The sequence below is a fragment of the Euprymna scolopes genome, chromosome 4 (genome assembly GCF_053919585.1).
Source record: "Euprymna scolopes isolate OS-2025 chromosome 4, ASM5391958v1, whole genome shotgun sequence".
In the NCBI taxonomy this organism is placed as follows: domain Eukaryota; kingdom Metazoa; phylum Mollusca; class Cephalopoda; order Sepiida; family Sepiolidae; genus Euprymna; species Euprymna scolopes.
Window position 1 is genome coordinate 100,550,313 of NC_136485.1, and position 22,620 is coordinate 100,572,932.

General features: G+C 37.1%; 1 protein-coding gene across 10 annotated transcripts in view; it reads right to left on the bottom strand.

The window, feature by feature from the left end:
- LOC145269173 (zinc finger protein castor homolog 1-like) overlaps positions 1-22,620 on the bottom strand; it is a 750,830-nt gene that overhangs the window by 532,146 nt on the left and 196,064 nt on the right. The gene's annotated exons all lie outside the window — the stretch shown is intronic.

Sequence of the window (22,620 nt, forward strand, 5' to 3'; positions counted from 1 at the left end):
TTACATCAGCCAATGAGAACAGTATTCCGAAAAATCCAAAGCAAATATGTCACATATTTTTTGTGAGTATATATAATCTATAACTATATAGTACTCCTCAAAGAAGGAGATAATATTTGGGAGGATAGTTTCATGACAGAATTGATACTACACTTAAAAAAGGGGGGGCTGTAATACTTGAAAGGATAATATAACAGAACCTACTACACAATCCCCACACAAAATGGGAGGGTGATATTATCATGAACAAACATACTCCACTACCCTCTCCCCAAACAAAGAGAAGAGGCTGATAGTGACAGGACAGATACTACATTATCCTAGCCCACAAACAAGAAGGTAATGCCTGAGAGAATAGAACAAGTACTACACTAACTCCCGTCCCTCGCTGAATGTAGCATTGAATGATAGTATATTAGTCCAGAATAGTATAATAAACTTAACTGAACATTTAAAAGATAGTAATAGTATAGTTTCAACTTCGGACAGATGAATATCAAATTATACAACAACAGATTAATTATTTATACATTGAGTTCAGTTTGGATTTATTTCATGGCATACTAGTCTTTTTTGTTTTAAGTTTTAAAAAAATTTAAATGTATAAATTATACAGACATGGGGAAAAAAATCAAAATCTAAGGACGATAACCTATATTTTTGCCTTGAAGTTAGAATATGAATTATGTCCCTTTTTTGCTAAAATGATTATTTTCGGAAAGAAACTGATGTTTTAGTGTAAAAAAAACCCCCAAAAACATGCTATATAGACAAAATGTAAGAAACTGCTAGTTAGAATCAAATATCAATCAGTCAAATCTCTTACTATTTAGGTCTAACATAAAAATTGACATGATAACCATGATATATTAAATGTACCTTTTAAGTCATTTAATGCTGAATTTAGTCATTTTGATAGTTTTTGTTTTTATATATTACTAAATACATAATTACTAACCAAGACTAAAAAGTCACTCTAGGATAAGGGTTAATGAGATAAATAGATTCACGACTTTAATGATGAATATTAGGAGAGGATTGAAAATAAGGAATGGAATGAATAATATTTGATGACTTACAAGGTGCCTTAAATAAGTTTCCAGACTTTTTTGTACCGGCATTTATAATTGTTGTAGACTCTTGAAAATTCAGTATGTTATTGCTATACATTTTATGAGATGGCTGACCAATTTTTACAATTTCCGGTTCAAATGAATAGTTATAGCAGGAATTGAAATACACCCTACTAAAGCCCGATTGTCACAGCTGGTGAATTTCAAAAATGCAATCTGAATATGAGGACACTTAGGAGAACTATATGCAATAAAATTCTGTTTTAAACTTTGAAAAAATGCCACAGAAACGTATGGAATGCTTCAGACTGCTTTTGGACCATCTTGTATGAATTGAGCACGAGTTTGAGTAGCATAAGAGATTCAAAAAAAGCAGGAAGCCTGTGAGGAATGATGAGGTGTAGGAGGGGTAAGGATGTCAGACCAAAGTTGATTGGCTAAATAAAGAATTTTATAGATAAGAACTGTTGTGTGTTTATAGAAACAATAAGTGCACAGTTTGATGTCAGTAGTGAAACTGTACACACAATTATTCGTGAGGAACTAAAGATGATGGAAGATTTGTGCAAAGTTTGTCCGAAGGATGCTCAGAGAAGATCAGAAAAAAAGACGTCATGACAGCAGGGCGATGGTTGAACTGATCAATTCAGATCACACAAGTCTTGATGCTCTGGTGACCTGCGGTGAAAGCTAGAATTACTATTACTCCGAAACCAAGAGACAGAGTTCCCAATGGAAACATGCTGGTTTTTCCAGACCCAAGAAGGCCAGACAGAGCAAATCCACCCAGAAAATTATGCTGATCCCTTTTTTGATAGCATGGCATGATTTACAGGCACTGGGGTCCCACTGGGCAGACAGTCAACAAGGAATACTATGTTGAGGTTTTAAAGGAGTTCAGGAAGAGATGTCGTCAGAAGAGTTCAGCACTCTTCAAATCAGGTCAGTGGCAGTTCCACCAGGACAATGCATTAGTCCACAACTCCATCCTTGTCGCAGACTATTTGACCAAGATGGACATCAAGACAGTTTCTCATGCTCCCTTTAGTTCAGAACTTGCTCCTTGTGACTTGGTTATTCTTTAAGCTCAAAGAAAACCTTAGCGACTGTCATTATGAGACCACTGAGGAGATGAAAGAGGCTTTCAGGAAGGCAATTAACATGCTCATACAATAGGACTTCCATAGGGCCTTCCAGAAATTGTTGGAACAGTAGATGGGACCTTTATAGTTACAACCACTCCAGATAGATTCTGAAAGGATAGAGTGACCAGAGGTAGGGAAAACACCTTGCTCAAGGATATCCAAGATAATTTTGTGCCACAAATTTGTTGGAAGACAATCTTAAAGTAAATCTATTTTATTTTTGTGAAGACACTGGTTTCAAATTACCTTGAACTCTTTGTTGCCATCGCCATCATATTCGGTTCAACACCCATTTTACATGCTGGCATGTGTTGGACAGCTATAAGAAATTGACTTCAAAATTAACCTATCTTTATTGATCCCTTAAGTTCATTTTAATTACTTCCTCCTATATTTTCCATATTTCCTGCGAACTGAATCTGTTATCTCAACTGTTCTCCATCTAATGAACCATGAACTCCCATCTATTCTTTCAACGAATTCATGCCATAAAAACTTCCTATTCTGCACACATCTTCTTCATTTGGATTTAATTTTCCTCCGAGATCAGATCTAAGCCTATCTTTAAGACTCAAATTGCACATCCATTGTATCTTTCTCATATCATTGCTCACTATGCAATGTATGCTTGACCTTGCTTCAACACTTCTAGATAAAAATTAAAAATAACAAAACAGAAATCTATAACTAGAATACCAGTCCCAAAACAGGTAAAATTATTACCTGTCAAGAACACTTTTCTACCACTTTTATGTCCCTTTACAAAGATAAAAATCAAGATAGAATGATACTAAAGCTTGGGTCTAGATCCTATTTCCAATTTTGATCGAAATCCATTAGACGATTTTTATTCTAAAAAATGTTTAAAATAAGACATAAGCTTAAGGTGTAAAGAAAAATTGAAATTCATGGAATTTTGTTTAATGACAATGCATCAAATTCATATATATCTGAAATATTTGTATTTTCAAATGGGAAGTTGTGCCTCTATGATATACCGTCCAAATCCTTTAAGTTACTTCAAAGAAACCGAAATTTGAAGAATATTTATTAATTGATGTCTGAAATGTATTGTTAAAACTTCAGAAAAATCAGAAGTATCGGAATTTTAGCAAACAAATTTCACCTGTTTTGCATAAAATTATATTAAAGTAAATATAGCCAACATTACGACACTGTACACCTAGCAGCTGTGTTCCAAAATTTTAATGATCAGTTAATTAGTTTAGGAGTGAATCATGTACAGACAAGTATCATGCAGTTGTTTTGTGGGTCTGAAGATGGTTCATCATTTCGATCCGAGTTCTAAAGTATCTCTTACATGTGAGGCAGCTGTGACTGATTCTGTAGCAAAGGTGCTCACTATTTTATCTTTTCTAATAATAGGTTTCCTCTTGCGTTCTTTAATGCCGTTATAGTCTCTTTGCAGTATGCAAGGACATCTGTTTTAGGCTAAATTTTTCCACAAATTTTTAACCTGTCCTTAAACCGTTTCCACTGCCCTCCTCTGGTTCTTTTTCATTTGAACAATCGCCATAAAGGAGCTGTTTTGGGAGTCTTGAATCTAACATACGGCATATGTGACCTGTCCAACCAACCAGACACTGTGGCAGTATAGTGTGTGCTGATGGGACGTTTGACTGGGCTAAAAACTGTCTGGTATCGGGTCCTGCCACTTGATTTTCATCAATCTACAATAGCAGGTTACATAGAAATGGCTCAGCTTATAAGACATTGCAAAGGCTGCTGCAAAGAAGTTGAGTTCCTTCAACTGTGCTAGAAAATTCTTCACCTAATAATATCCTGTATCTGTACAAAGCAACCATCGTCCATGCATGGAATATTGCTAGTGCATCTATTAATACCATTGTTCTTTCCCTCTTAGTCTAAAGAAGTGTAACGTGCATCAAGGAGATAAGCGCCCGCGTGTTTGCATGTTGTGTGGGTACGTGGGAGAGACGGATGAGGGGAAAAAGACTTACCTCGAGACCAGCTCAGCGTTACCGACCAAAAATAGAAAAGAAAGACCAAGATGGCGGCCGCCGTCTTTTGTAAATTATGATGTCTCGCAAAGTCACACGAATTCTCGGAATATGCAAATTTAGCCGGCCTAGAACGACGATAAAAGCGAGTGAGGGGAAAGACGTCAGCGAGGGACGATTGAGTTGGCTGGGGAATCGTGTGGCTGTTGCTTCTTGTGCCGTGTGAGGATATTTTACCGTTGTTAGAATCCGTGCAGAACCGGTGTAAAAAGATTATTGAATTGCTGCAACATTTATAACATCTTTTCCTGAACTTACCGTGTTAAAGAGAGAGTCGGGCGCCATCTTGAATTTTTCCTTACACATTTCTGTTACAAGCTATTTCGGCCATTTGGCCTCTAGGACTATGATCGAGTCGAAATTTGACTTAAAGCTCATACCCGAGTTTGACGGGTCCACATCCATCGTCGACTGGGTTGAAAGGGTCGAGCTGACGTGCGACCTTTGTGAGGTGAAAAGGGTACACACTGTGATTCTCCTGAGATTGGCTGGGGGTGCCTTGAGTGTATATCAGCAACTCAGTGCTGCCGAAAAGGGAGATGTCACCGCAATTAAAGCTGCGCTGTACAAGGCATTTGCCATGGATCCTTGTACGGCCTATGAAAAATTTGCTTCCCGAAAACTTCTACCGGAGGAAAGCGTGGACGTTTTCTTCGCTGAGTTAAAGAAACTCGCAGTTCTGTTCGGTGGAGGGGTGTCGGAGCGAACGCTCGCGTACGCGTTTGTGGCGGGCCTTCCCACTCGGGTGAAGCAGCTACTGAGAGCCTAAACCAGCGTTTCAACAACGACCATGGAACACTTGATGGAACGTGCTCGAGCCATCATCAAAGATGAGGAGGACCTGGGGGAACCAGTTGTGATGGCGACACAGACAGGCCAGATTGGCGCTCGGGAGATTCCGAATCAGAACCCTGCAAGCAATGGGAAATGTTTTCGCTGCGACCGACACGGACATTTTGCAAGGAATTGCACCAACAGGAGGCGTGTGCGCTGTTTTAAGTGTGGCGGTTTGGGGCATCTAGCCCAAAACTGTGCGGGAAACGTATCAGGGGAGAGGACGTCAGCGCCGCCCTGCTCCCCGAGCAAAATTTGAACAAGGCACAACCAGTGATGACCGTCTACGTAAACAGGATACCCTGCTCAGCACTTCTCGACTCAGGCTGTTCGCATACTATAGTGAGCGCCAGGCTGTGTCCAAGTTGGACACAGAGGAAGATCAAAGTCACTACGATAGGAGGCGAGACCCAGACATGCTGTGGAGCTGGAACTGTCAAGATCTACACGGACACCGGTGCAGCCACTAAGATCAATGTGCTCGTGACCCAAGGAAATCTCCTGGGGTTTGACCTGTTGCTCGGATACGATGCCATCAAGGCGCTGGGGGGAGTCGCAATTCATCGGGATGGAAAGGTGTGATTCTTGGAGGCCCCAGTGTGTGCAGCGCTCCATATCGATCGGCCGGATTTTACAGTGGACTACGACTCGCGCAAGAGGGCCTGGATTGCATCTTGGAAGTGGACCGAGGGAATGGCACCGACTAAACTCAAGAATGGGGTTGCAGAGTACCCTATACCCAGTGAGGCCCGAGCAGAATACGAAAGGGAACTAAAGGCGTGGATCCAAGATGGCTGGTTAATCCCCTACCCTGAGGACAAGCTTGGACCTCCCAAGGGTCTAATACCCTTGATGGCAGTAGTCCAGCATAACAAGTCGAAAGTACGGCCCGTGCTGGACTATAGGGAGCTTAACAAGCATATTGAAGCCTACACTGCCGATGCTGACGTATGCGCCAGTAAGTTGAGGGAATGGCGTCAGAAAGGCACTAATGTCTCGATATTGGATTTGCGAAAAGCCTATTGACATGTGCGAGATCTTCGCCCAGCTACCGAGGTGCGTCACACAACTACAGAAGAAAGCAGTAAAGCGTCTAGCGATGAGCTGCCGATGCACGGATTCAGTGAGCCCCCTCCAGAGACTGATAGCGATACTTCATCTGATGAGGCGGAACCAGATCCAGAGCCCGAATCTGAAACAGTGAATGTACCTCTTCGCAGAAGCACACGCACTAAAAGGCCGCCCCCCCCCCCAGTGCTCTCTATGTGATCATCAGATCAGGGGGGAGTGTAACGTGCATCCAGGAGATAAGCGCCCGCGTGTTTGCATGTTGTGTGGGTACGTGGGAGAGACGGATGAGGGGAAAAAGACTTACCTCGAGACCAGCTCAGCGTTACCGACCAAAAATAGAAAAGAAAGACCAAGATGGCGGCCGCCGTCTTTTGTAAATTATGATGTCTCGCAAAGTCACACGAATTCTCGGAATATGCAAATTTAGCCGGCCTAGAATGACGATAAAAGCGAGTGAGGGGAAAGACGTCAGCGAGGGACGATTGAGTTGGCTGGGGAATCGTGTGGCTGTTGCTTCTTGTGCCGTGTGAGGATATTTTACCGTTGTTAGAATCCGTGCAGAACCGGTGTAAAAAGATTATTGAATTGCTGCAACATTTATAACATCTTTTCCTGAACTTACCGTGTTAAAGAGAGAGTCGGGCGCCATCTTGAATTTTTCCTTACACATTTCTGTTACAAGCTATTTCGGCCATTTGGCCTCTAGGACTATGACCGAGTCGAAATTTGACTTAAAGCTCATACCCGAGTTTGACGGGTCCACATCCATCGTCGACTGGGTTGAAAGGGTCGAGCTGACGTGCGACCTTTGTGAGGTGAAAAGGGTACACACTGTGATTCTCCTGAGATTGGCTGGGGGTGCCTTGAGTGTATATCAGCAACTCAGTGCTGCCGAAAAGGGAGATGTCACCGCAATTAAAGCTGCGCTGTACAAGGCATTTGCCATGGATCCTTGTACGGCCTATGAAAAATTTGCTTCCCGAAAACTTCTACCGGAGGAAAGCGTGGACGTTTTCTTCGCTGAGTTAAAGAAACTCGCAGTTCTGTTCGGTGGAGGGGTGTCGGAGCGAACGCTCGCGTACGCGTTTGTGGCGGGCCTTCCCACTCGGGTGAAGCAGCTACTGAGAGCCTAAACCAGCGTTTCAACAACGACCATGGAACACTTGATGGAACGTGCTCGAGCCATCATCAAAGATGAGGAGGACCTGGGGGAACCAGTTGTGATGGCGACACAGACAGGCCAGATTGGCGCTCGGGAGATTCCGAATCAGAACCCTGCAAGCAATGGGAAATGTTTTCGCTGCGACCGACACGGACATTTTGCAAGGAATTGCACCAACAGGAGGCGTGTGCGCTGTTTTAAGTGTGGCGGTTTGGGGCATCTAGCCCAAAACTGTGCGGGAAACGTATCAGGGGAGAGGACGTCAGCGCCGCCCTGCTCCCCGAGCAAAATTTGAACAAGGCACAACCAGTGATGACCGTCTACGTAAACAGGATACCCTGCTCAGCACTTCTCGACTCAGGCTGTTCGCATACTATAGTGAGCGCCAGGCTGTGTCCAAGTTGGACACAGAGGAAGATCAAAGTCACTACGATAGGAGGCGAGACCCAGACATGCTGTGGAGCTGGAACTGTCAAGATCTACACGGACACCGGTGCAGCCACTAAGATCAATGTGCTCGTGACCCAAGGAAATCTCCTGGGGTTTGACCTGTTGCTCGGATACGATGCCATCAAGGCGCTGGGGGGAGTCGCAATTCATCGGGATGGAAAGGTGTGATTCTTGGAGGCCCCAGTGTGTGCAGCGCTCCATATCGATCGGCCGGATTTTACAGTGGACTACGACTCGCGCAAGAGGGCCTGGATTGCATCTTGGAAGTGGACCGAGGGAATGGCACCGACTAAACTCAAGAATGGGGTTGCAGAGTACCCTATACCCAGTGAGGCCCGAGCAGAATACGAAAGGGAACTAAAGGCGTGGATCCAAGATGGCTGGTTAATCCCCTACCCTGAGGACAAGCTTGGACCTCCCAAGGGTCTAATACCCTTGATGGCAGTAGTCCAGCATAACAAGTCGAAAGTACGGCCCGTGCTGGACTATAGGGAGCTTAACAAGCATATTGAAGCCTACACTGCCGATGCTGACGTATGCGCCAGTAAGTTGAGGGAATGGCGTCAGAAAGGCACTAATGTCTCGATATTGGATTTGCGAAAAGCCTATTGACATGTGCGAGATCTTCGCCCAGCTACCGAGGTGCGTCACACAACTACAGAAGAAAGCAGTAAAGCGTCTAGCGATGAGCTGCCGATGCACGGATTCAGTGAGCCCCCTCCAGAGACTGATAGCGATACTTCATCTGATGAGGCGGAACCAGATCCAGAGCCCGAATCTGAAACAGTGAATGTACCTCTTCGCAGAAGCACACGCACTAAAAGGCCGCCCCCCCCCCCAGTGCTCTCTATGTGATCATCAGATCAGGGGGGAGTGTAACGTGCATCCAGGAGATAAGCGCCCGCGTGTTTGCATGTTGTGTGGGTACGTGGGAGAGACGGATGAGGGGAAAAAGACTTACCTCGAGACCAGCTCAGCGTTACCGACCAAAAATAGAAAAGAAAGACCAAGATGGCGGCCGCCGTCTTTTGTAAATTATGATGTCTCGCAAAGTCACACGAATTCTCGGAATATGCAAATTTAGCCGGCCTAGAATGACGATAAAAGCGAGTGAGGGGAAAGACGTCAGCGAGGGACGATTGAGTTGGCTGGGGAATCGTGTGGCTGTTGCTTCTTGTGCCGTGTGAGGATATTTTACCGTTGTTGGAATCCGTGCAGAACCGGTGTAAAAAGATTATTGAATTGCTGCAACATTTATAACATCTTTTCCTGAACTTACCGTGTTAAAGAGAGAGTCGGGCGCCATCTTGAATTTTTCCTTACACATTTCTGTTACAAGAAGTGCCTTTAATCTAACAGTTTCCGCACTATCAGTCAAACTCCAACCTCTGTCCCATCGCTGCAATGTTGCATCATGATGCTAGTTTTACAAGTACTTTAATAAAATGTGCTCTGATGAACTCATAAGTATTCATGCTTCCTCGACGCACATACTCTTGGCAAAGCTGTCCAGCAGCAAAATCACTTTTGTTGTTGAAGTCCATGTTGGAAAGCCTTCTACTCTAATAGTTTCTTCTCTCAGATTGTTAGACTTTGGAATTCCCTCCCTGTTTTCAGCTTGAGGTGAATAAAAGTAGAAAAAATACATGGGACCTTGTCTGTGTGAGGAACAGTCTATCAAACTATCAATTTTTGGTCTATAGATTTGAAACTTGATATATAGGAAATTCGGACTAGTGGAATAATATAATATAATAGTGGATTTGAGTCTTAGCCGATAACAATGCTAAGAAGTCAAAATTGATAAAATTAGGACTTGACAGGCATAAATCAACTTAAAGCGATTCTCTACACATGCGCAAATTTAAATTTATGAAAATGCTAGTTTATTTTTAGAGTTTTGATATTCATCTATTAGAGGCTCAGATAGTAACAAATAAGGTTTTGGCTTTGATTCTAGCTGATGGTATCCAAATCATTTTTTTTTAACTTTTTAAATCACTACTATATATTGGGAACAAAATAATAATCAATAGAATATTGAATCTATTATAATAAATATGAAATCTGTATGAATTAAAAAAAATCATTCAAAGCATATTTTATGATCCAGCCACTACTATATATTAGGTACAATATAATAATCAATAAAGAATTGTCGCTATGATAATAATAATATGAAATCTGCATAAATTAAAATATAGCAGTTAAAAATTGTTAAATTTAAAACACTGCTGCTAAAATCTCGGTACTCCAAATCTCGACACTGTCAAAACTCAACTCTAGAACAACGCACTGCTGACAACACTTGCTACTCTGACATCCAAATCTAAAATCAACACTGTTTCTGAAAAAATTCAGGCTTTTTATATCCAACCAGAAGCATCTCATTTGCATGTTATGTGACAAATATTACAAGCATATAAAGAAAAAAGGCAGACATTTTTTTTTCTTTTTTCATTCTTTTTGTCTACACGGAACTCTACAGACTGTACACAAACAGGTTTGTACTAATTTTTAATCACAATCATATTTAAGCATATTTTATAACTAGATAACAGTGGGCGACTAGTATATATAAAAGCCTAACATTATATAAATAGAAATATGCATTTTACTTTTTCTTGATACAAAATTTTCAATCGAAATCAGATTAGAAAAATTGAAAAACTTTTCCATCATCAGGATACATGGTAGCCTTCAAATTCAATGTGAACAAGTTCTTGTTGAGCCGTCCTCATAAATAATCCAATTCTCTCAAATTTACACCATTAACGATTACTACACTGCCACCTTACATTAACTCTTATCCTAGAGTAGCCTTGAGGCCTTGATAAATAGTGACTCCCAAGTAAAAAAAAAAATGAATCCATTTCTTTTTATATGAACATATAACTTTTCTTTTATATAATAAAGTTAATTTCTGTAGTTTTGTCATCGAGAGCTTTCTTTCCTACAAAATCAATATTTGATTCTGATTCATACGTTTTCTCAGAGATGGTTGCAGCATCTTAAGAACAATAATAATTAAATTTGAGTTAGATAAATTCAGAAAATAATTTCTGTGTAAGATTTATTTTTGTATAGCTACCGTTTAAAAAAAAGGAGAGGTAATTCTGTATTCATCTAGACAGATGTACTTTCCTTTGTTTGGAACTAAAATAAAAAATTTAGAAAAAAAAGGCATAGTTTAAAAAAAAAAAATATATATATATATTCTTCCGTCTTACCGCAGAAAGATTGGACAAAGTAGGAAGGTGAGAAAAGTCAAGCAAAGGTCCCTATAGGAGGAGCACTAACCCTTTAAAACTTGCCTAAGCAATCCCGTTGGCATTTTCCAGTATGGGCACTTTAGGCAGTAAACCTGAAACTTACTCCACCCAAAAGACAAGCGGCAACAACCTCGAAGGGTGGACCTCTTAGGACTACCCAGAACCACATCTCAATCTGACAGATGCTAAGTCATTCCCTACTCCAAAATGGTCAAGACTTTGCTAGACAGTGTCGATAGCTTGAGTAGGTTATATTTATAGTAATTGAGGTGATGCTGTGTCAAGTGTGCAAACTTAGTTTTAGATGGAAAAAAAATCTGAACATTTCTAAAAGTTGGGTTGATATTTTTTTAATTTTCTTTTTATTATAAATCATATCAAGTGTTTACGTCCTCCCAATTTACTTAATCTTATGTCTAACTTTTCCCTCCTGACGAAGGATGAGTTCAAAGGTGGGGAAAATCCAGTTTCCAAAAAGCATGAGGCAAGATAAGGACAAAAATATCCCATCGACACTTGGTTTAGCAAGTGACCAGCAGTAAACTCATTCCTTCCCTGAAAAGAGAAAATGCATTGGAAGCGGATTTTCCAAGACTCGATACACTTTCTACGCTTTTATCGTCTGTTTTATAAAAACTATTTCCCTGACACAAGCACTCACCCTCATAGATTAGACTAAAGTATAGTTCTCTTCGATCTTACGTTTAAATTTTTGCACGTTATTATAGCCACGGAAGTAAGAGATTGGAAAGGAATTCCAAAGTCTAGCAGTTTGAAAGAAGGGTAGGTTTTCTGGCATTAACAGATCACTCGGTGAAGGGGTAAGATTTTTCTGTTTGTCGGGTTAGTCGAAATGGTATTTACTCTAGGGGACCCAAGCGCTACAAGTTCAGACACATTCCATTAAAGTGTTTGTAAAATATTCGCAGCAACAAAGATTGGAGCTAATGCTTGGTAGATTAGGTTGGAGACTTTTCTTTAAACTCTGTTCAAGAGGGTAAGACTAGTGATAGATTTATCAGCTCAAATGTGGTGACCATACTCCATGCATGGGCCAATGGTGGCTTTGAAGAGATACAGGATGGAAGAGAGGGTATATGATTTAATGGCAATTGTATTTCCAGCAGTTTAAAATATTTATTTGAAGCTACAAATAAAGAAACCATAATATTAAAAATAATAATAAAAAAGGTTAACAGGAAGTCTACCCCCTATCTTAGACCAACAATACAAGAAAAAAAAAAAAAGAAAACGAAAAGAATCAGTTATCATTAGAAATGACATCACTAGAAAATATAAAAGAATCAGTAACCGGAAATTAACACTTAACTTACAAAACGAAATAAAACAAGTCTATGGAGGTGTTATTTTTATGTGACCGATCCTTACAGCAGGGAATATGAATAAGGGCTAATTAGAGCTCATCATCACCAGTACTTAAATGCAAGCCAACCAACTGACCACACAACAAGCGGTAGAGGCGGGCATGGGAGGTACTGAATCATTGACTGGCCACAGGTCAAGTCAATGGGGGCAGGTTATGTCTGGAAAAACTCACCTTCTCACCTTAAATAAATAAATAAAAACTAAAATGGTCATTTTTTTCCTTCATATTTGAAACTAATCAAGCGAATATTTTTTTCCCTTTGTCAAACCAAACCAATGGTTCCCAACCTTTTTTATATGGCAGCACAGTATGGAGGGTTTTGTAATTTTCACGGCAAACTATCACAAAAAATATAGTTTTTCAACTCAAAGCTTTTTACAATAAAATAATAAAAAACAAAGATTATATAAGGATAATTTTTATTCACATAAATCAACATATCCTATATTCCATAATCATGGTGAATGTCAGTGAGACAGTTGTGCCTGGTGTTTCTGTTACAATATATGGGCAAATCTGAGAAAGACACTCTTAACTTCAATATTTTAAAGTTTTTCGCATTTAAACTTTTTTTTATTATTGAAATGTTGCTTACAAGTACACTTAAAGGTCGATTTACACTTGTCGAGTTCTAATTTTTTTCAATTTTGAACTCTTAGCAGAACTTTTTACTGGCTGAAAACCCAACTGAATTTGTTCCACTGGTCCAAATCCCCTATATAGCAAGTTTCAAGTCTGTAGACCAAAAATTGACAGTACCCAGGTAAGGCCATCTAGTATTGCCCGGTCATAAAATATGCTTAAATATATTGTAATTTATACAAATTTCGTTTTTGCTGTTGTTATTATTATTACAATAATAATAACAATAATAATAATAATAATAATAATAATAGAAGACAAAATTATTCTATTGATTATTATACTATATTCAATATATAGTAATGATTTCAATAGTTGAAAAAGAATGACTTTGGTGCAATCAGCTGGAATTGAAACCAAGATATTCAGCGCTTCAGCCTTTATTGTTTCAGTCTGCGCTATCGCCAGATAGATAAAAAAAAAGGCTAAAAATTGAGCAACTTTAAGCTAAAAATGTATACGTATGTATGCTCCTGCCAAGGTCAACTTTTTTTCCCAAATTTGACCTCTTAGCAGCTATCTTTACTAAACCTAAAGTATTCAGAGGTTCAAATACTGTATATATCACGTTTCAAATCTGTAGACGAAGTATTCAGAGAGGAATTTGATAGATATTTTGTGCACACACACAAGGTCATATACATATAAACATATCCGTATGCTAGAACGTTTCATCCTCAGTTCTATGTAATTATGCACAATGTAGAAACTATGCGTAAAAAGAATTAGGCAAAATAGTTAAACGAAACAAATCATCTAATAAGAAACCATAAAAATGAATAATTAATGAAATACTCGCATTTCAAAGGAATATGCAAATTAGTTAACCTTCATGAAGTCACTCGCATATCCATGACTGAGTATATCAAATTCGTTTTAATAATTTTTAAATAGAATATTAATATCAATGTCAAAACGAGAAACAAACTCAAATTTATTAGAATAACCACCCCAGGAACTTTAAATTTCCTGAAGAGAAATTCTTCACAAAACATCCTTACTGATGCGACCACCAACTGATTTTTTGAAACTACAGAAAAAAAAAAATCAATAATACATTCTTATTCTCTTTTCAATTGTTTTTAATAAAGAATTTGCTAAATAAAAAGTCGTTTTTGATAGACTCCCGAGTACAGAAACTTTTTTGTAGCTCTTTTTCTGCACCTGGGGAGGGGGGGTAAGTGCAGAAGTTTTATGCCGTTCTATTAAAACACCTGTCTCATATCCTCGCAATAATAATCAGGTAAAGATTTCCCTTCTTTTTTTTTTTTCTTTTTCCTGTCATTAAGGATTTGATATTACCGGAAATCGTTTTTAACATTTTTTTTTTTTTAATAACGAGGCAAACGGGTAAATTTGACGACATTTTTTTAGAATTAAATAAGAGCCCCACCCAACCTTCTAAATAATAATAAAAAATAATTTTGACTTTTTTAAAACTTTTCAGTTTTTTGTTTTAATGGAAATCGATCCAGACAAGGCATGAAGTCACTTAATGTAAGGTTTTAAAAAATATATGGAGGCTGACTCCTAGAGTAAATGTGGTTACTGAAATGATTCTAACTAATCGTAGTATAGACAAAATGGGATAGAAAAATTGTTAAAATGTATATTCCATTATTTTTATTATTATTTTTTTTTTATTATTATTATTATTTTTTTTTTGCAGCTTGAGTTTTTTAGGGAGCTTGATTTTCTGCACGTTAAAAAGGGACTTTGTGTCTATCCCTGCCTTCGTGGGGAGGCAAATATAAATAGGGAGGGGATATTTTTTTAATACACAATACGACTAAAATAAATATGGACTGTTGTTGAGGGAGGACTGTTGTACTTGGCTAATAATTCACTTGAAGGTTGTGTCTTTGGGAGAATATCTTGCTTGCTAGTTGCCAAAAAAACAAAATTCACGTGGCAACATGCTGTAATAGAAGATACCACCCATACAATAGCAGCACTTCTGTTTAACCTGTCAGGTGACAGGACCAGAAAAGGAAAAAAAAAAAAGAAAAACTTAACTTTGTAGATGGATTCTTTATATACATATAGCATTCATTCACATAAGAATAATGGCTATAAGAAAGACAAATTGGAGAGGACACGAGGCAAAGTTTTTGAAAGCCGAGAGAGCGAGCATAGGCGAGAGTTAGTGTTGTGAATTATGGTTTACGAGAAGCTGGTACAAATTGCGCCATTGGCGAGGAGTCTGGACAAATCTTTTTTTCAGTCTCGATAAAGCAGACTCCTTATCTGTGCGAGGTTGGTGTTAGGAAGTGCATCCAACTGTAAAAATGTTTCGGTTCTTATAACTTGTCTCAAGTAGCAAGGATCAAGTCTAAGATTTCTTCTCCTTTTGAACAGAACAGATACTATGCTTTGATTCTAGCTAGTCTCTTTAATAGCAAAGGTCTTCTATTACATAAAGGACAAGTTGTCTGTGTGTGTACGACTTTTTCTTTAAAAGTCCAAAATTACAAAAACACCAGCAAAGTTGGTATTTTCTTGATTGATGTTGCCCCGGATGAATAATATCTAAGATTTATAAAAAAAAATGTTTATTCTTTGACCCTAAACTAGTGCAGATTTAATCAGGGGAGGTCGGTTTTCCAATCATTTTCTGTACTAAGTAAAGGAAATTAACTGATCTCTTAAAGAATTACTTATGCCAAATCCTTCCTCGAGGAATCTATAAAAAGGAATTGTGTGTGTGTGTGTGTGTGTGTGTGTGTGTGTGTGTGTGTGAAACCAGAGAGAGGAACGTGCTAGGTGAAGAAAAAGGGTTGGGAGAGGGAGGAGGAAACAAGGCAGGGGAAACAGATAAAGACAGAGACAGATAGCAGTTTTAATCGAAATACGTTACACTTTTGCTCCAGGCAATGCCGGGTAGCCCTGCTAGTAAGCTAAGAAAAAAAAATACCAAGAAGGATAAAGAAAAAGTGTATAAATACCTGGGAGTCAAGGAGGGGATGGAATTCATCATTGTCAAAAAAAAAAAAAAAATGTTGAAGAAATATTAAAAAGATGACTGTAGAAAATTCTAAATATGGCATTAAATTTTTAAAATATTTTTCCAATAATTTTTTTACATCCCTTCTAAATGTCCAGCAGAGTCGTCATATATTGTGCTGGATAATGCACGATACCACAATAGATATCAAATGACAAACTATTAATGCTCGTGGATGTTTATCGACTAGCCGTCAAGAACTGATAGCGGAAAAGGATTGATTTGACTTCAATTATTCTCTAAGACAACAAAAACAAAACTAAAAATAAATAAGGCAACAGTAGTTCATGGATCAATGTAGTTGTGGACAGGCCAGCCTGGTGGGTGTCGATAGGAAGCATTGGAAACAAAATCAACAAGGACATAAATATCTCAAATATTGAGGAAGAAAAAGTAAGAAAAAACAAAAGAAAAAAGAAAGCCATGATGGGAAAGGAATGAAGTATGTGTATGTATATATGTATTAGTGATGGGACGATTCCAATATTATTACAAATTCAAATTACTGATTCTGATTCCATTTAAATCTGTAATCATTTAGTTATAGAGTTGCTTATTGTTTTTTTTAAATTTTTGGATTACCGTAAAAGCCCATGTAACATGCGCACATACTTTTGCAACATACAAATATGCTTGTTTAGAGGTGATCTATAGATTTTAGTTTTGCTGATAGTTGAAAATTGATATTCATTTTACCATTAACAGAAAACTAAGTTTTAAACAAAACAAAAAAAAAAAATTAAAAGAATCATTTTTGACATCGGAAAATAGGTCAAGAATTCCATTCTGTAACCTCAAAAAGTTTTGGATTAATTGTCTCAAAACTATATTTTAATTTTGTTCACCCCAAATAAAGTATGATCCTGTCAATACATAAGAAGCTATGGTAAATTAAGGACAGCCCAAGTGAGGAGTTAGCAGCGAAATGCATGTTTACATTATATCTATATTTCTGCATGTTGGTACAGTTAGGAAAACAGGAAGCAAACAGGGAAACCCAAAGGCTAGCACTTTAAAGAAAGAGAGCAGAAAGCTCTATGGCATCTGGGAACCTTTATAGTGAAGGGATGAAATTGTGCTGAGAAGCTAATCAAGGGCATTTACGTACAGCAGCAGTGCAGCAAATTTGTCATTGCACATTCCATTAAAGTACTTGTAAAACAAGGACAGGAATGCAAGATTTCGGTGATGAGACAGAGGTAAGAGATTGTTAGAACAATGGACAGAAAGTTGTTCACCAACATACACAGAAGGAAGTTGAAATAGAATCATTAATCTAGGTGTCTCAGATGACTGGAACAAAGGATCATACAATGGAGGTCAATTAGTTTTACAACAGTCCTGAATTTGCAAAGATTGACAAGTTTTTGAATTTAGGACAGTTTCTAATAGGTCACAGTAAAATTCAGGTCATGGCTCAAGATAAACCAGTCAGTTGACAACAAAGAGGCCTTAACAGACTGTGCAGATGTAAACCGTAGCGTTCAGAGGGTAGATAGTGTAATGCACACACACACACACACACACACATAACTAACAACTAGTGTTTTAGTGGTAACAGATAACTTTAATGGAACATTCAAATATATATATGTATCTCAAAGAAGTCAAGAGTTAGCCCCTAGAGAGGGGTTAACTCTTGATTTCTGATAACTTCGACTAAAGTGAAATGAAACCAGAGCAACCGAATTCATGAAAAAGATTTTCAAAAACCACCTGTTGAATATGCTTGGTGAACCATGTGCAAGAAAAATAGAAACAGTTCCACTCAAAGGAACAATTAGAATCTTAAAGATCTCTCGGTTGGAGTGACTGAAATTGTACATGAATGTCTGGCATCCAGTAGGATGTCCCATCCTCATGTAAATAAGAAAATTTATTGAAGGCATTCTAATACGATAGTTATCCAAGAACACTCCCACATAATGTACATTTGTGTAAAATTAAAAAGAAAAAAACAGCATAATCATTTCAGAGTCCATAGAGAATGAACTCACACACACATACATACCAAGTGCCTTTTATATATAAGTAGAGATTAAGGTACATAAAAAAAAGTTAATTAGAGTCAGCATTCAGGTTTTAAACATAACGTTTAATAAATAATAAAATAGGACAAACATGCAAAAAAGACTTTTGCACAGGATTAGGGGAAGGAGGCGAAATAAATTTCCATGTCAAATATTAGTCTTAAAAATTTGTATTATTATGTATATAATATAAAAATGTATATTATCAGAAACTTCTCATGTCTCCCAATTTGTGCCAGGAATATTGCAAATAAGTGGGGCCAACGAGACTTAAATACACAAAACGACAGTTTGTGCAAACAAGGATTTTATTTGCAAATGTCTAAATTAATCATTATGTAAGGTCCATTTTCATATCAAATAAGATCGCAGAGCATTACGGTGAGACAAAAATATAAAGATGATTTTTATAATTATAACTGATAATAAAAGGATAAAATAAATGCGACAATAAAAAAATATATGCAACTGAAGTGGCAGGAAAAATACAAAATGTTAATCTCAGACTTTTAAAAAGTTGTTTCCAACAAATACAAAATGAGAAAATGAAATATTTACTTTTAAAATTGTGTAATTTTTTAGTTTTCATTTTTTGAAGATTTCCACTCGAAAAGCAATGGAATTAAAGTTATTACAGTTTAAAAAAATTCTCCAAAAATGTTAACATTTTGGATATCTTTTTAGTAAAAGCAAAACAAATTTACTAAATTAACCCAATAACACAAAATAAAACAATTTATGTAAACATTTATCAAATAATTATTTTAGGTTTTAGAAAATAACTAGGTGCGAGGGGTGATCTTTGCCACATTGTAAAATACACACACACGCGCATAACAAAGCAAAATTTATCAAGATGAGAAAAGCTGAACACTATTAATAGGAGCAAACAATAATATTAAATGAAAAATGAGGAATAAAAAGTTATATATAATTTTATTATATCATCAGAACAATAAGGAAAAGTTATGGGGAAAGTTGATAAAAAATCTCTTTAGGCCATGGCATTTCGAAGCTAAATGCTTTTATCAGAAGAGGAGAAAGGCCAGAATTACACAAAATGCAAATATAGAAAGAAAAATGGCTTAATGACATTTAGAAATGGAATGAGAGTGAAGGAATAGGATAAAATGGTAAATAGTCATTAAAAACATGTACAACATATAAGGGTAAAATCGGAAGTATATGTGTGTGTAGGTAACAAAAAAAGAAGATAAGGGTTAATGAATGTAAGGTGGTAGTGAAGTAATCCTTAAAAAATCATATATAGTGGTTTTAGCTAGTCAAGTGTTTTTGTAAAAGTTTGGCAAGCTGGAACCATAGATGGGAGTTCAGACAAGCACCTACAATGAAAATAATGATGGAGCAGAGACAACCTGGTGACGTCTCTTCTGTGGGAGAGAGGTTGTAGAGAAGAAAAAGAGCATCACCTACTAGGTTTTTAAGCTGGTTTTGAACTCTATCAAGGCAGGATAGGGAATTCTGAGCAGCTCCTTCCCAGATGTGGCTACAGTACCCCATTATAGGGCACATCTGGCTCTTATACAGATAGAGGATTGCATCGGGAATGAGATGCTTACTGGAGTGGTAGAGTGATTCAACCATCTTCCAGCAACCTTGGCAACAGATTTGATGTATGTGTTCCGTTTCAGATCAGGAGTGAATGTCAGTCCCAGAATCTTGTCAAGACACGGAGCTTCTCCAAGATGAGAGCCATTCATTTCAATTGGGACGTGCCATTCATTTCAATTGGGACGTGGTGGGGATCAGAGCGATTAGTATGAAAGGAGAAAAACTTGGTTTTTAATGCATTAAAATCGACCCCCCCCATTGCACTACGTTTAAACCCAATCCTATCTAGATGTGTAGTATATAGATATTTAAATTTTTAAAATATACGCCACTCCCCATCTGGGAACATCACATTGGAAAGGTAAAAATGCTCTGTTTTTATAAATAATTTGTTCAAAGTTATCTATATACCAATAAAGTTGAGGTCTTTTTTCTCACTCTGACATTGATATTAAAAGACAACTTTTTCTATTTAAAAATTATTAAAACAACCTTATCAATATACTCAGTCATGAATATGCAAACAACTACATGAATATGAAAATTAGTTAACCTTCATTTAAAAAAAGAGCATTAATTAGATTCATTTTTCATGGTTTCTTATTAGATATTGCTTTCACTTAACTAATATGCTGAATTCTATTTATGCATAGTTTCTACATTCTGCATAATTGTGTAAAATTTAAAATGAAAACGTTCTAACACATGGCACGATATATATTGTCAGTGTGTGTGTTCAAAAAATCTGCACCAAACTTCTCTCTGAATATTTGGTCTACAGAGTTGACATTTGATATATAGGTATTTGGACACTTTCAATTTGGTTTTTAGTTGGCAAAAATTGTTAAATCACATTGAAAACAAAACAGTAGACCTTGGTTGGGTAAGTCAGATACAATATTATTCCTGCTGTCGCGTTTGCACATGCGCAAAATTAAACATTCATAGCTCAAAGTCAGTTAATTTGCAACCATTTGTATCCATCTGTACAAAGATAAATGTTATACCTACAGTCAAGTATGGTGATGGGAATGCCACGGTCTAGGGCTGCATGTGTGCTGCAGGTATTAGAGAGTTACATTTCATTGAGGGAAACACAAACTCCAACATGTACTGTCAAATACTGCAGCAGAGCATGATCCCCCCCCTCCAGAAACTAGGTCGCAGAGCAATGTTCCAGCATGACAATGACCCAAAACAGACATCCAAGAAAACCACTGCTTTACTGAAGAGGCTGAGGGTAAAGGTAATGGACTCGGCAAGCATATCTTCAGACTTGAACCCAATAGAAAATCTTTGGGGCATCTTCAAGCAGAAGGTGGAGGTGTGCAAAGTCTCAAATATTCGCCAGCTCCGTGACGTCATAATTGAAGAGTGGAAGAGCATTCCAGTTGCTACATGTGAAGCTCTGGTAAACTCCATACCCAAGAGAGTAAAAGCAGTTTTGGATAATGATGGTGGCCACACAAAATATTGAGAGTTATTGACATGTTGTTTGTTAATATTGAAAACATTTTTGTAAGGGGGTGTACTCACTTTTGTTGCCAGGGATTTAGCTTTCAATGGCTATATTTGGAGTTATTTGGAGGGGAAAGTAAATTAATATTAAATTTTTCCAGCTGTTTACATGTAATCGCCTAAAAATGGAGAATCGTGTTTTTCTTTGTCAGGTATAGTAGAATATAAATTGGATTTTAAAAAATAATAAACATGGTTTTTCATATGTAATTTTATCTACATTGGCAATATGTATGAAATTTCTTGTAAAAATATATTTTATTCACTTTTATTCATTAGAAAAATATTTCCCCGTATACCACATGACGATTTATCAAAAAAGTTAATTTTGTTTTAGAAGCCAAACATCGACTTAAGCTCCGTTGTTGGATTTTTAAAAATAACTGTTTTTTCATATGTAATTTTATGTTTATCTGCTAGATAAAAATAAGATTTTTTTTCTGTAAAAAATTGGCTTTTATGACAGAATAAAATTTGGTGCACTGGCGTACTTTTAACATACTTTTTTGTGAACCAAAATGGCAGATTGAAATCTGGTGTGCACCCAAAAAATTACCCAAAGATTGGTATGCAAAATAAGAAAACAGTATAGGGAGAGAATAGTTAAGAAAGCCTGTCTCATGTGAAGAATGAGTACTATTTAGAAGAGCATTTTTCATATAAGGAGAGATTTCTCTTAACTATTCTGTACCTTCCCTTTGAAAAAGTTTTCATATATTTTTTTTAACAATTATACACACTTGGTTGCTTATTAGATTTATTTGTGTTACTGTAAAAGAAAAAACAAATTACAAATAATACTACTAGTAATAATAATAATAATAATAATAATAATAACAGCAGTAGCAAATATATTAACCCCTTTAGCTAAATCACTTCCTCAAAATGGGATCATACATTTTAAATGATTATGTGGCAAAAAGAAAAAAACAATTATTTCAAAATATTGCATAGAATAAAATTAATGTAAAATGATACTCATTTCTGACCCATTCTTGCTTAATCGCTCAAAAATCGAAAATCAAACAGAACACCTGTACAGCATAACATTTTCGATTGATTGTTAACATTTATTTAAGTGTTTCTACCAGCGTTTGTTTAATTTTCAATTTTTAGTGGTCATCAATGGTCTTTCTGCCGGGGTTATTGGGCAGCCATTTTTTTTTAATTCCAACTCAAACAGGAGACATTAAGTTTGCTTTGAACTAAAAACACACGTAAACAGATGTTTAAACAAAACTAAATTTATTCAGGTATGTAGAAGAGTCTTGCCTTTGGTACTTTTTCTGTTAATTACAGTAATAAATGTCTCAAGCAAATTCTTCTTTTTGCAGTACGTGTATAAGTTTAAATGTAGATATAATTTCCTTTTCAATTAAGAAAATCTTCAGAATGATTTTTCTTTATGTATCTTATCT